This window comes from Chelonoidis abingdonii, chromosome 4, assembly GCF_003597395.2.
Source record: "Chelonoidis abingdonii isolate Lonesome George chromosome 4, CheloAbing_2.0, whole genome shotgun sequence".
In the NCBI taxonomy this organism is placed as follows: domain Eukaryota; kingdom Metazoa; phylum Chordata; order Testudines; family Testudinidae; genus Chelonoidis; species Chelonoidis abingdonii.
In genome coordinates this window covers 133,267,655-133,279,439 of record NC_133772.1, presented here as the reverse complement: position 1 = coordinate 133,279,439, position 11,785 = coordinate 133,267,655, and positions in this window count along the sequence as shown.

Sequence of the window (11,785 nt, the reverse complement as noted above, 5' to 3'; positions counted from 1 at the left end):
AGTCAGGTGCTCTAATTGGCCACAGCTGTTCTAGTTAATCTAAAGCAAACCTTCCTCCCTTGGCAGGGAATAAGGCCCCCTGCTAACACTCTTATGCTGCCCTCTGGCCATGCTGTATCACAATATATATATGTATGTTGAATTTTGATTTGGGGTTCATAGGAATGAAGTATCTCCTTTGGTTGTTCAACATGTACATTCCTGGGGTTAAAGCAAAGAAACAGTGAAAGTATATGGCAATAAAGATTGTCTCCTTTGTGTTTTAAGGCAGGCATTGGTCCCTGGGAAAGGAAGGTGGGAGGAGGCCATATCTTACACTGACAAGTTCCAATCTTTCATAAACTCAAGCTTGGATGTGTGGGAAAAACAACACAACAGAAACAGGGCTTCTTTGTTCAATTTTCAACTTGAATAAAACACAATTATTCAGTACTCAGCTTCAACACCTGTCGATTTGCTGATGAGGCCTATTTTAGCAAAGCAAGGTTATCTTTTGTTTGTTCTGCTTCTCTTAGCTAATCACTATTTGCTAGGCCTCTGGTCTCTTGTCCAAACTCTGAATTTTGGGCCTGGAAAAGAGCTAGCACAATCCATATACTAGGTTGTTATATAAAATGCACATGGATTTTAACCCTTCAAAATGTCATCCATACAAATAATTATAGAGCTGGCCAGAACTTTGCTTTCCCTCAACAGAAAAGTTTACATTTTCACCAAAAAAACAAAAATCAAAACATTTTGACCCCCCCAAAAATGAAATATTTCATCCAAAAGCTGAAATACTTAAATTCAGAAATGCTACCATAGTGCCTTATGAGAGTTGTAGTCTGGGTGCCTCATGCACCTAATCCCTCTATAGGCCAGGCTCCCTGGTCAGAGTACATCTCCCATGATGAACCAGGGTGTCCCCTCTTGATTAGTGCATCACTGAAGTCCCTGGCCATGGTACATACTATAGTTTAGTTGGGGAGCCCCACCCATAGAGGAGAACAGGGATATGAGGAAAACAAACTACAACTCCCATGAAGCACGGTGGCAATATTTCTGAATCAAAATATTTTGGAGCTTGGGAGTTGCTTTTATGACAAATTAATTTTCTGCCGAAAAACTTGTTTTTGTCAAAAACCCTATTTTCCATTGGAAAAACAGGTTTCTTGATTGAAATTTGTGTTAACCAGCACTCATTATAACCCCTACAAGCCATCCGCAATGTTCTGCTTTACACAGAGCTAACCTCCAAAGAATCCCACGAACACCCATTGTACTACTTGCGGGATGAAGAAACGTTCTTCTCCCTAGAATAGAGAGGTTGTTGGTATAAGGCTGGTGTACGATGGCTCCCAGCTGTTTTGAAATCCATCATAAATTCTCTAGGCCAAATTCTGCCCTCACTTATCCCACTACCACTCCGGCGGGGATTTAGTACTGCTCTGACCTGTAGCGGTGTGCTGGGCTAGGTGTACCAGCAGGCAGAATCTGAACCTCCATTTGTTGTTTAATTCTTTGCAGCAACACACACAATTCCTCACTCCCGGATGTAAGAGAAAACCGCCACGTTTTTTGGAAAGGTGTTAGAAATGTTACATGTTAAAGCCCAGAAATAGGGACTGAGCTGAACATTTGCTCAAACCTGGGCAGTTTAAGCAATTCTGACCAAAGCTGCTGCTCTGATGGTATGGGAGCCTATGGAACTAAAAAGCCAGAGACCCCATGAGAGCCAGGATGGAACGCAGGCTTTCCCCACCTGACTCCACTGAACTGGTACCTACAGGAGGTTTTTATCTGAAACATTTCCCAGTGTTGCTAACCAAGATTGTGGCTCAGGCTAGACCTGGATTTGAGGGTGCCTGGGATAAGCATGTAGTAGCTAACACATGCTAGTTAATGCAATCTACAATCCCCATGTAGACTTCAACACAGGCTAAGAAGCGGGGGGAGGGGGAAATTAGGCTTTAATTCAACCAGCTAACTCGTTAAAGCCCAGTGTTCTGCACCAATGTGGCAGTGGTGCGAAGTTTTTCAGAAAAAGCCCAATGTAAACACAAAGGTAACAAAAACAAGGAGGAGCCTTGTGGCACTTTAGAGACTAACAAATTTGCCCAAATAAACATGTTAGTCTGTAAAGTGCCACAAGGCTCCTCCTTGTTTTTGCTGATACAGACTAACATGATCACCCCTCTGAAACCTGTCACAAAGGGAATAGCTATTTTTGAGAATTGTCTCTACTTAGGGACATTAATGTGTCTCCAATTGACCTTCTACCCACCAGTAATGGCTTTGTGTTACTCAAAGTTTTTTTCATGTACCGGGGGGGCTGACAAAATGGATGGACAACACATGGCAAGTTGGTAATCTGCAAATAGGCTCTGTTGCTTAATGGCTTGAGCATCCTTTCCTGCATTATCTGAGAAACAGACAATATTCACCCCTTGCAAGGTGCCCTTTATTCATGTCTTCACTCCAGTGCTTATGGGGTGACTTATCAAGAAATGTATTGTACTGTCAGCCATTCTCATGTTGCTCATCACTGGAGTTTCACAACATCACACAAACATTAGTGAATTTATTCTCACAACACCCTGATGAGCTAGGGAAGTACCGTAGAACTTCAGCATTATGAACACCTCCGGAATGCAGGGTGTTCGTAGCTCTGAAATGTTTGTAACTCTGAACAAAACGTTTTGGTTGTTCTTTCAAAAGTTTACAGTTGAACGTGGACTTAATGCATCTTTGAAATTTTACTATGCAGAAGAAAAATGCTGCATTCCCTTTATTTTTTTTTAGTAGTTTACGTTTGACACAGTACTCTACTGTTTTGTTGTTGTTGTTATTTTTTTTTGTCTCTGCTACTGCCTGATTGTGTACTTCTGGGTTTCAAATAAGGTTGACTGGTCAATTCATAATTCTGGTGTTTGTAACTCTGAGGTTCTACACTGTGTTATTATTCCCATTTTACATGTAAGGAAACTGAAGCACATTCCAATGACTTTCCCAAGGTCTTTCAGGAAATTTGTGGCAAACCTAGATTTTCCAATTCCTAGTCATGGCCCTTAATCCCAAAACCTTATTTTTCCAGTATATAAAGTTGAATGCATAAAGTTAAGCACTTCATCAGCGTTTGCAAGACAAGGCACAAATGAGCAGCCAGAGCAGAGTGGCTTCCAGCGTGTTGAGAGGCAGAATCATTACTCTGGCTCTAGTTACTGTGTCAAATTCTCACGATTCACATTGCTGAGCAGGGTATGAAAAGCAGGAGAGAAGGATGTGACCTTCACCTTCTTGCACAAGTTTCACTGCAATGAGAGAGAGCAGTGTTAACAGTAGCCAACGAAAGCTTTAGAAAGTGTAATGGATTTTCTTTGCTGTGTGTAGCTTCTGACCCCAGTGTGATCCTTACAAAGAAAAACTCAGTCTGCGCTCTAATCTGTGCTCCAGATTACAATCCAGTTAGTAAATCTGCCCATTGTCCCACCTTCTGTCCCCCAAGAACTGCTGGCTTTTGTTCCCTGCAATAAACAGATGCCGCACATTTCTGTCAGACATGTGACCTGTACAATGTGCAGCTTTTGAAGAGCTTCCTGTTGGGAGAGGTCCAGGGTGTGCAAAGTCCAGATGTCTCTTGTCATTGTTTGCTGCTGTGGCATAACATGGCAGAAGAAAGGAGGGATGGGGGCATCGGAAATGAGATGTTATAAACTTGTTAGAGCACGGAGGGTTCTTTGAGACATTCACTATTTGCACTTACTCTCCCTGGACAGTGGGGAAGGTTGACTGCTACTTTAGTGCTTTTCCCCCTCTTCTAATCTTGCAATAAAGAGTCATGGGGCATATGGGGGGCATGGGAGAGGTAGTACTTTTGGCTGATTTGAACTGCCGCACTCCTTGAGTGATGCTTTCCTCTCTCAGGTCCTCACTGTACACCCAGCTCTCTCCTGTGGCTCCAAGTAGCTGTAAGTTTGTGACAATGGCCACACCCCGGTAAACTGCCTCAGCAGGCAGCCTAAACCAGTTGAGGGTAACTGGAAGTGTGGACACTGACGGTGATTTAGCCATTGCCCTCCCAAGCACACGAAGACTGTGCTGTGCAGCAATGCATCATGGAAGGCAAAAGGCGCAACGGGGCACTATAGAAGTCCTAGCTATTCACTGCAGCTAAAGAAGCTTCCAGTTGTAACAGCCTGTGTGCCACTGGTCCAAGCTTCAGCAACCAAGAGAATGGGATTGTCCCAGCGCAATGACTCTTCCATTTTAATCAACCTCATGTGCACGCATTCATGCACATCTTTCCTTCTCTCTAAAACAGAGAGCATGAAAATGTCATCGTTGAACCGATGGACTATGTGAGAAACAGTCATAAAGTGCAAGAGTCAGGAACTTAAATGGTTAGGATGTGTGAAAACAGGGATTCAGGCACATTGGAAAAACCATATCAAGAGGGCAAAACCACAAAACATGGATGAACATGATTCTTTACGTATTCTGCATTTGCAAGATCTTTGGGGTCATCGATGCTTTTGCTAAAATAGCCTCTTCTTCCTAGAAAAGCCTTGTTTTCAAAAGGTGCGCCGAGCTGTTTTCAGTATTCTAGATGCAGCCTGTTCACTACCGAACAGAGAGACGACTTAGTCCAGTGCAAGGTGGTAGAACCTTTTCACTGCTGTGGACCGGATGCTAGTTTGGGGTCACCTATGTGCAGGGCCGTCCTTAGGATTTCTGGTGCCCTAGGCGAGATTATTAAACTGGTGCCCCCGTGCCTGTCTTGCTCTTAGCAACACAAACATAAGCTAACAAGTATTGGAAAACTTGTCAAAGCATGTTATTAAAACCAGTTAACTTAATTACGCCACATGATGCTGATGGACTAGGCACTAAAGAAGTAGCAACTACAGAAAAAATCTGAGTTTGGCAAGAAAATGATGCAAATAATAACTTTTTTTAATTTGTCAACATTTTATTGGAAATTTCTATGAAGAGGTATGAACTAAGGATTAGTTTTTAATTAAAAGCAATCATCTCCTTTTTGGCTGCAAAATCAGTTAATCATTGTCATTGTATGACAAAGACAAAATGAATGTCTTGTTCGATTGCAAGAACAGCAAGACCAGTCAAGTTCCTGGACCTCATTGTTAGAGGCGGAGATAGTTTTTAATGAGCTTTAGTGTTTTTGAAAAATTCCGTTCTCCTGATGCTACTGTTACAGGAATTGTCAGTAGAATATGGGTGGCAAGTTTGCTGGTATGAATAACTGTACAACGTCCATCATCGATTTGCATGTGGCAACAACTCCAATTTTCATACAGTCAAGTCCATTTAAATCAAAACGATCACCGTGCTCAGGAGGCTCTCTAGGTCAGGGACCCCGTGGCAGTGCCCGCCAGGTGCCCGGTGCCCACAGGGCCTCTCAGTGCACCCACGTACTGGCCGGAGGACGAGCATCTGCCGAAATTGCCACCAAAAATTTGGCATCATTTCGGCGGATGCTTTCCGCCCACCGGTCCTTCATCTGGTGCCCGCCAGATGAAAAAAGGTTGGGGACCACTGCTCTAGGTTCTTGCACTTTGTCATTAGTTGCTCTTGTTTTCCTATTTCGTTGAATTTAGTCCTGCTCAGCCTGCTGCCATCTGAGTGAATGGAACCTCAGTCCAACAGTGGGTTGAGTGGCTCAGCCGGGGTCTCAGTCGCCGGCCTGCTCAGCCGCTGCCAGCCTGGGGTTCCTTGGGGGTTCCCAGACCAGTAGTGGGTGCTAAGTGGGGCTGGCAGCTGGGACCCTGGGTGCCACTGGGGCAGCAGCCGGAACCCCAGAGCAGTGGCGGGCTGAGCCGCTCAGCCCACCGCTGTGTGCCATCAAAAATCAGCTCGTGTGCCACCTTTGGCACGTGTGCTGTAGGTTGCCAACCCCTGCTCTATACACTAGTAAGGAGATGAGCATATTACAGTTGTTGGAGGGCTCTATTTAGCAGTAACAGGGCTATAGGAAAGTCAGTCAACATTTTTTGTTGCTCTGATGAAAACTGGCTCACTCCCTTCCCCATACCAAACTTGTCACAAATAATTGTCACTAACTTAATTTTCTGTTTTTGGCTAAGATATTGATTTTTTTTAAAAAAAAATTGAAATTGAATTCAGGATTGTTAGCACGCATTTTTGGCAAACAAATTTGTTAAATGACAATCTAAATGGCAATGCAGTGCTGCATTCATGCTTGGCTCACCCCCCAGCCTGCTGGTCCAACAGCTGAAGTAGAGGAGGAGATAGGTGGAAAACTGCAGGACCCCCAAATCTACCTCTTGGGGTGCAGAGTGGCAACAGCAGCAGCAAACCCTCAGGTCCGAACACACGCCAATAGACACCTCTGCCAGCCCAACGGACCATGGTGAAGTTAGCACAGCATCTGATCTCAGGGACAGGGCACCCATGGAGCCACAGCAGCTCATCCTGCCCTGTGCAACTCCACACGGGAGAGAGATGCACTCCCCAGCTAGGGTGACTAGATCCAGATGTCTTGATTTTATAGGGCCAGTCCCGATATTTGGGGCTTTGTCTAATATAGGCACCAGCAGCCTATATAAGAAAAAGACCCCAAAATTGGGACTGTCCCTCTAAAAGTGGGATATCTGCTCACCCTACCCCAACCCCCTGTCCTGATTTTTTGCATATGCTATCTGGCCAGCCCAGTCCTGTGCGACCATTCCAATCCTGGCTGCCTGCCAAGGAAGTGAGTTACTTTCACTTTCATTCTTCAGCAGGCAGCCAGGGAGGAGAGGGGGGAAAGAGGGGTGCTCCATGGGGGGAGGGAGAAAGGTGGGGTGCTCCGTGGGGCAGGGGGGAGAAGAATATTATGGTGGACAACAAAGGATACTGCCAGAGCCGCCGAGCCTGCCTCACCTCACACCGGGGGAAAGAGTCACACTCAGAGGTGAGTTCCTTCCCCCACCCTTCCCAGAGACCCCAGCAACCAATCCCCTCCCTCAGACTGTGCTGTATTCGGCTCTCTCTAAGACCCAGCAGCCCTGCTCTTACATGCTCCACTGCTTCCCGTCTGTCCGGCAGAGCGGTGCCCCCAGACCTAGTGGTGCCCTAGGCGGCTGCCTAGTCTGCCTATGGCTAAGGACGGCCCTGCCTATGTGGCCACAGATAGAAACATAATTCCAGAGTCTAGAATCAGATCATTCTTGTAGGGTAGAGGATTTAGCCATTCCGGACTAGTTTTGTTTGACTCCAGCTCTGACTATACAGTGGTTTCCCCAAAGGAGTAGATCAGCAGCTTGGGAGAATTCAGGCAAGTTCTCATTGCCGTGGAGGCCACTCTTGCGGGTATCTCTACACTGCAGTTGGGCACATGCTTTCCAGTGTGGGTAAACAGACGGGCACTAGCTCGAGGGGAGCTAATACACTAAAAGGAGCAGTATAGCTGGGGGTAGCATGGGCGGCAGCCCTGCATACAAACCCAGCTGGACTTACTCGGACAGTTAGCCCAGACACAGCCCAGGCTACATCCTGCTATATGTGCTGCTTTTAGCGCATTAGCTCTGCTCGAGCACGCTCCCGACTGCAGTGTAGACATACCCTTAAAGGCAAACTTCAAAGTAGGTCTCTGTGAGCAAAGGGTCTTACGGTATCCTTCCCTTTTCCAGGGCCAGATCTTCAAAGGTATTTAGGTGCCTAAATACCCATTATTGGGAATTAGGTACCTAAATATCTTCGAGGATCTGGGCCCAAATCCCAGCTCCACTGGGGCTATGTCACCTCCGCTGACGGAAGTGTTCCTCTGGCTCATTATTCGCAGCACCAAGTGCTTTCATATAATGTTTGTTTTTAAGTAGCAGTTAGTTGATGAGTAAATGGACTATAATTGCTTTTCATGTGCTAGCACAAAAATGAGCTCTTTGAGTTTTGCTCTTGCTGGACTACTCATTTGTAGCTAAAATACCAGCCAGGCCAGTGTTGCAGTCCATGACCCCTACCCTGTCTGCCACCCTACAGATTTGAATGTGACTGTATACACATTTTAGAAGAAAGCTGCTATCCTACTGTGTAAAGTGCCTTCATTACATTCATCTGAATAATTGCTGAAATGGATCTAAAAGCATATGAATTCTGCACATCACGGAACTTGCAGATTTTCTGAATGTATTGCACTTCCCTCAGCGGTGTGCTTTGTAAAAAGGTTAGGTCTGATTCTCATCTTATTTGCACTGTTGTTGTGGTGGTGTTTTTTTTGTTTTTTTTACTGGTGTGGCTTCATTGACTACAAAGGGGTTACTCCTGATTTACACCCGTGCCAGAGGGAGCAGAATCAGGTACATTGGCTAGACACTGTGCGCTTCAATTGACACTAAAAGGTTACTTCCTACAGGTGACCGCAGCCTGATTATTACTCGGCTGGACCCAGCAATTCGGGACGAGAATAAAGTTTGAGTTGAGTAAGGAAAGCAAATCTCTTCCGCTCTGTTATTTAAATCAAGCTGCTAAGAGCAATAATTTCTTCAGCAAAGGCATCCCACCTGCTGCAGACCTCATGGTATTTAGATGTCTACTGTTGCAAATGTGTCACTTGGAAGATGAAAATTAAGAGCTGTAAACGCAACGTGATACCAACAGTGCAGAGCCAAAATAGGTAGTTGTCTGCATACATGCAGTATCTTTTGTCTTTTATACCTGAAGGTTTAGAACAGCAAATATTTCAGGTCTAAAAACATACACTCTCCCCTCCCCCAGTAGATATCAATAGTATCACTACACATTAGTTTTATTATGAGATTTTTTTTAGACAGGCTCTATTTAAAAAAAAATTATTAGGGTTTTTGTTTGTTTGTTAATATATTAGTAAAGAAACAGATTAGTCAAATCTATCCACCTACATGGTGTTTTAAACCTACTGTGTTAGTATTTAGAACAATAACGCTGTGATGATCTGTGCATTGCAATCATCCGGTGAAAGGTGTGACAACCCCATTCGCTGGATTATCTCAATGGGCTTTCAAAAATAGGACCTTCTTCAGGCTTCATAGAGGTGGAAGTAGAGGCCCTGGGAGGTTAAGTGATTTGCCGATGGTCACGCACAGAGATCTAGAATTGAGATCTCCTGGTTTCTAGCCCTTGTGACTGCCTTTACTTGTTTTTTAGCACATGGTGTATAAGGAGCTTTAAAAAAAATCATCTTTTAGGAACCAGACTCCTTCTCTGACTGAGTTTTTCCAGCTTTGTACAAGGCTTGGTTTAGGGGATGGACCAAGGTGTAGACTAGTATTTATATTATTAATTAATAATTTGTCTAGCATCACAGGTCTACCCAGTGCTTTTCAGAACATCCAGGAAGATATGCCCCCTGCTACAAAGAGTTTTCAATGGTCCTCCAAACATTTATGGATGTGAGTAAGTTTACTCATACTAGTAGGACAATGTCGGTTAAATTACTGGGATTACTTGTGTGAGGGAAGGTACACACATAAATACTTGCAGGGTCTGGCCCTAAGAGTGACAAGAGAAGACATCAGAGAACAGTATGGGGAAGGCATGATATGGAGTCAAGGTAGGAAGGAACTGAAGTAGGACAGAGGATGCCTGAAAGATTAGAAGGCCTTGTCTGTTTCGGCACTTCTAGGGAGATTTCCCTCCAATGTAGTTCCAGCAGTGCTAGCAATCCTGGGAGCATACTGAGCACTGCCATTTCTACCACTGTATCATCTACACCAGGAGAAGAACTCTAGTGTACACCATCTACTTGCATCCTTGCCACTAGGTCATCTAGATGTCACCAGGTGAGCTGTCTCATGCTACAGTAATGGAGGTGAATGACTTCCCTAAAAGTCAAACTGAATGCAGCCTAAGTATCTTGGCTTCCAAGGGGAGCAGTGGGGGCAAAAAACCTACTGAGCTTGATACGTTTATGGAGGGGATAGGATGATGAGACGGCAGACAATAGCATGCATATGACTGCTAGCAGCACATATCTCCAATAGCAGGTGATGGGACACTAGATGGGGAGGGGTCTGGGTCAGATTGGCAGAAACCCTGAGGGGGTTTCGTCTTCTTCTGCAGCATGGGGCATTTGAAGGTTTAAACTAGTGTAAATGGTGGATTCTCTGTAACTCGAAGTCTTTAAATCATGAGTTGAGGACTTCAGCAACTCAGCCAGAGGTTAGGGGTCTATTGCAGGAATGGGTGGGTGAGGTTCTGTGGCCTGGAACGTGCAGGAGGTCAGACTAGATGATCATGATGGTCCCTTCTAACCTTAAAATCTATGAGTCTGTGTCCTGGAGAGTTTGCCCATTTGTAGTGCTGAATTGCTAGTAAGGATGAGAATTCTCCACTGTAAATTCCCCACTTTTTGTGGTTGCAAAGCTGATCACTCACATTCTTTAAATATATATTTTTGTACTCATTTTTAAATACATATTTTTGGCGTTTCATGGAAGATATTGTCATTGAAATCAATAGATTGCTACTGAGATAATAATGACTCCTTTTGAAGAGTTAGTGTCTGTCAGTGTTTAATTCACATATCAATGACTCCATAAACCACAATGGCTCTTTTGAAGCTGTCACAATCTATTGTATCAATGAATGTTTGTAAGGATTGTCAGCACAGAGAGAACTCACCTGATGAGTTGCCACAGACTTAAAGGAGCAAACATTCTATCATGTCAATGGTATCTTGTCTATATTTGAGAATGGAAGGGTTTGTAAATGAACCCTTGTAAACACAAATGGCTCAGCCCACTCACTCTAGTCATGCTGAATTGTCCTGTGTCCATGTGTTGCAATGCCTTCTGGGTACCTATCCCACAGTTCTCAGCATGACTTCCAGGAGCAGTGCACTCTGGTTTATTTTCACCAGGCCAGGCCACAGGTGTACTGTCAGGCATTAACGGGAGGACTGAACCTTTTCAACTTGTCTGGATGCACAATGGCATTAACTTTGTTAGAGTGAATTGGTTATGTTTGAAGTGGTTATTAAACCTGTTGAAAGACAGCTTGTTCTAAAGAGTTAGTAGATCACTTGTAAATCATTTTGTGGTTGGATGCAGAATGTTTTGTGAATGTTTTAGGGGCTGTAGCCAGTTGAATGTCTCTATTGTAGAGCAGTTCTTGGAGTTTGCACTTTATTTCTTTGAATGGTCCCCTGCAGCTGGTGTTAAATGGTTCCACAGTCCATCTACAAAGTAACACACATGGATACTATTCTCAGGGAAGTCAATGGGAATTGTTCTTGTTTGTATCAAGGCTGAATTTGACCTTTCTGTTTGAATGGCTCAGGCCTGTAATTTCTAATGCCCAAAAGTGCTCCAGCATGAGAAGCCGCTGACATTTTGGGTTTGTTTCCAGCTGTTTCAAAATGGACAAACTGTCTGCCAAATTCTTACAGAGAATTTATATAGTTGTGTTTGAAACCTTTTAATGTGTGGGGCTATAATGGAGCCCTAATTACAGGAGTATTAACAGGCAATTTCTCTTTTCAGAGACTTTAATTTGATTTAAAGAAGTGACAGGGACTCAATGAATCACACACACGGGTGCAGTCTGCCCCTCCCCCCCTCCACTGTCTCTTGAAAAAAATACATGTGAAAGCTGAATTTTTTTTAAAAAAAAGTCTCTCAGAGACTCTAGGCAGTGGTTGTATTTTCCCCTCCCATCCAGCTACATCCATTAGCATCTAATGAATGTACACATTAAAAATTCCAGGAAGCCCTTCTTAACAATCCTAGTAAGGAGACAGCACCAGGTGGTCTAAGCACCAGATTGGAGACTCCTGATTTTCAAACCTGGGTGCCTATAGACAGGC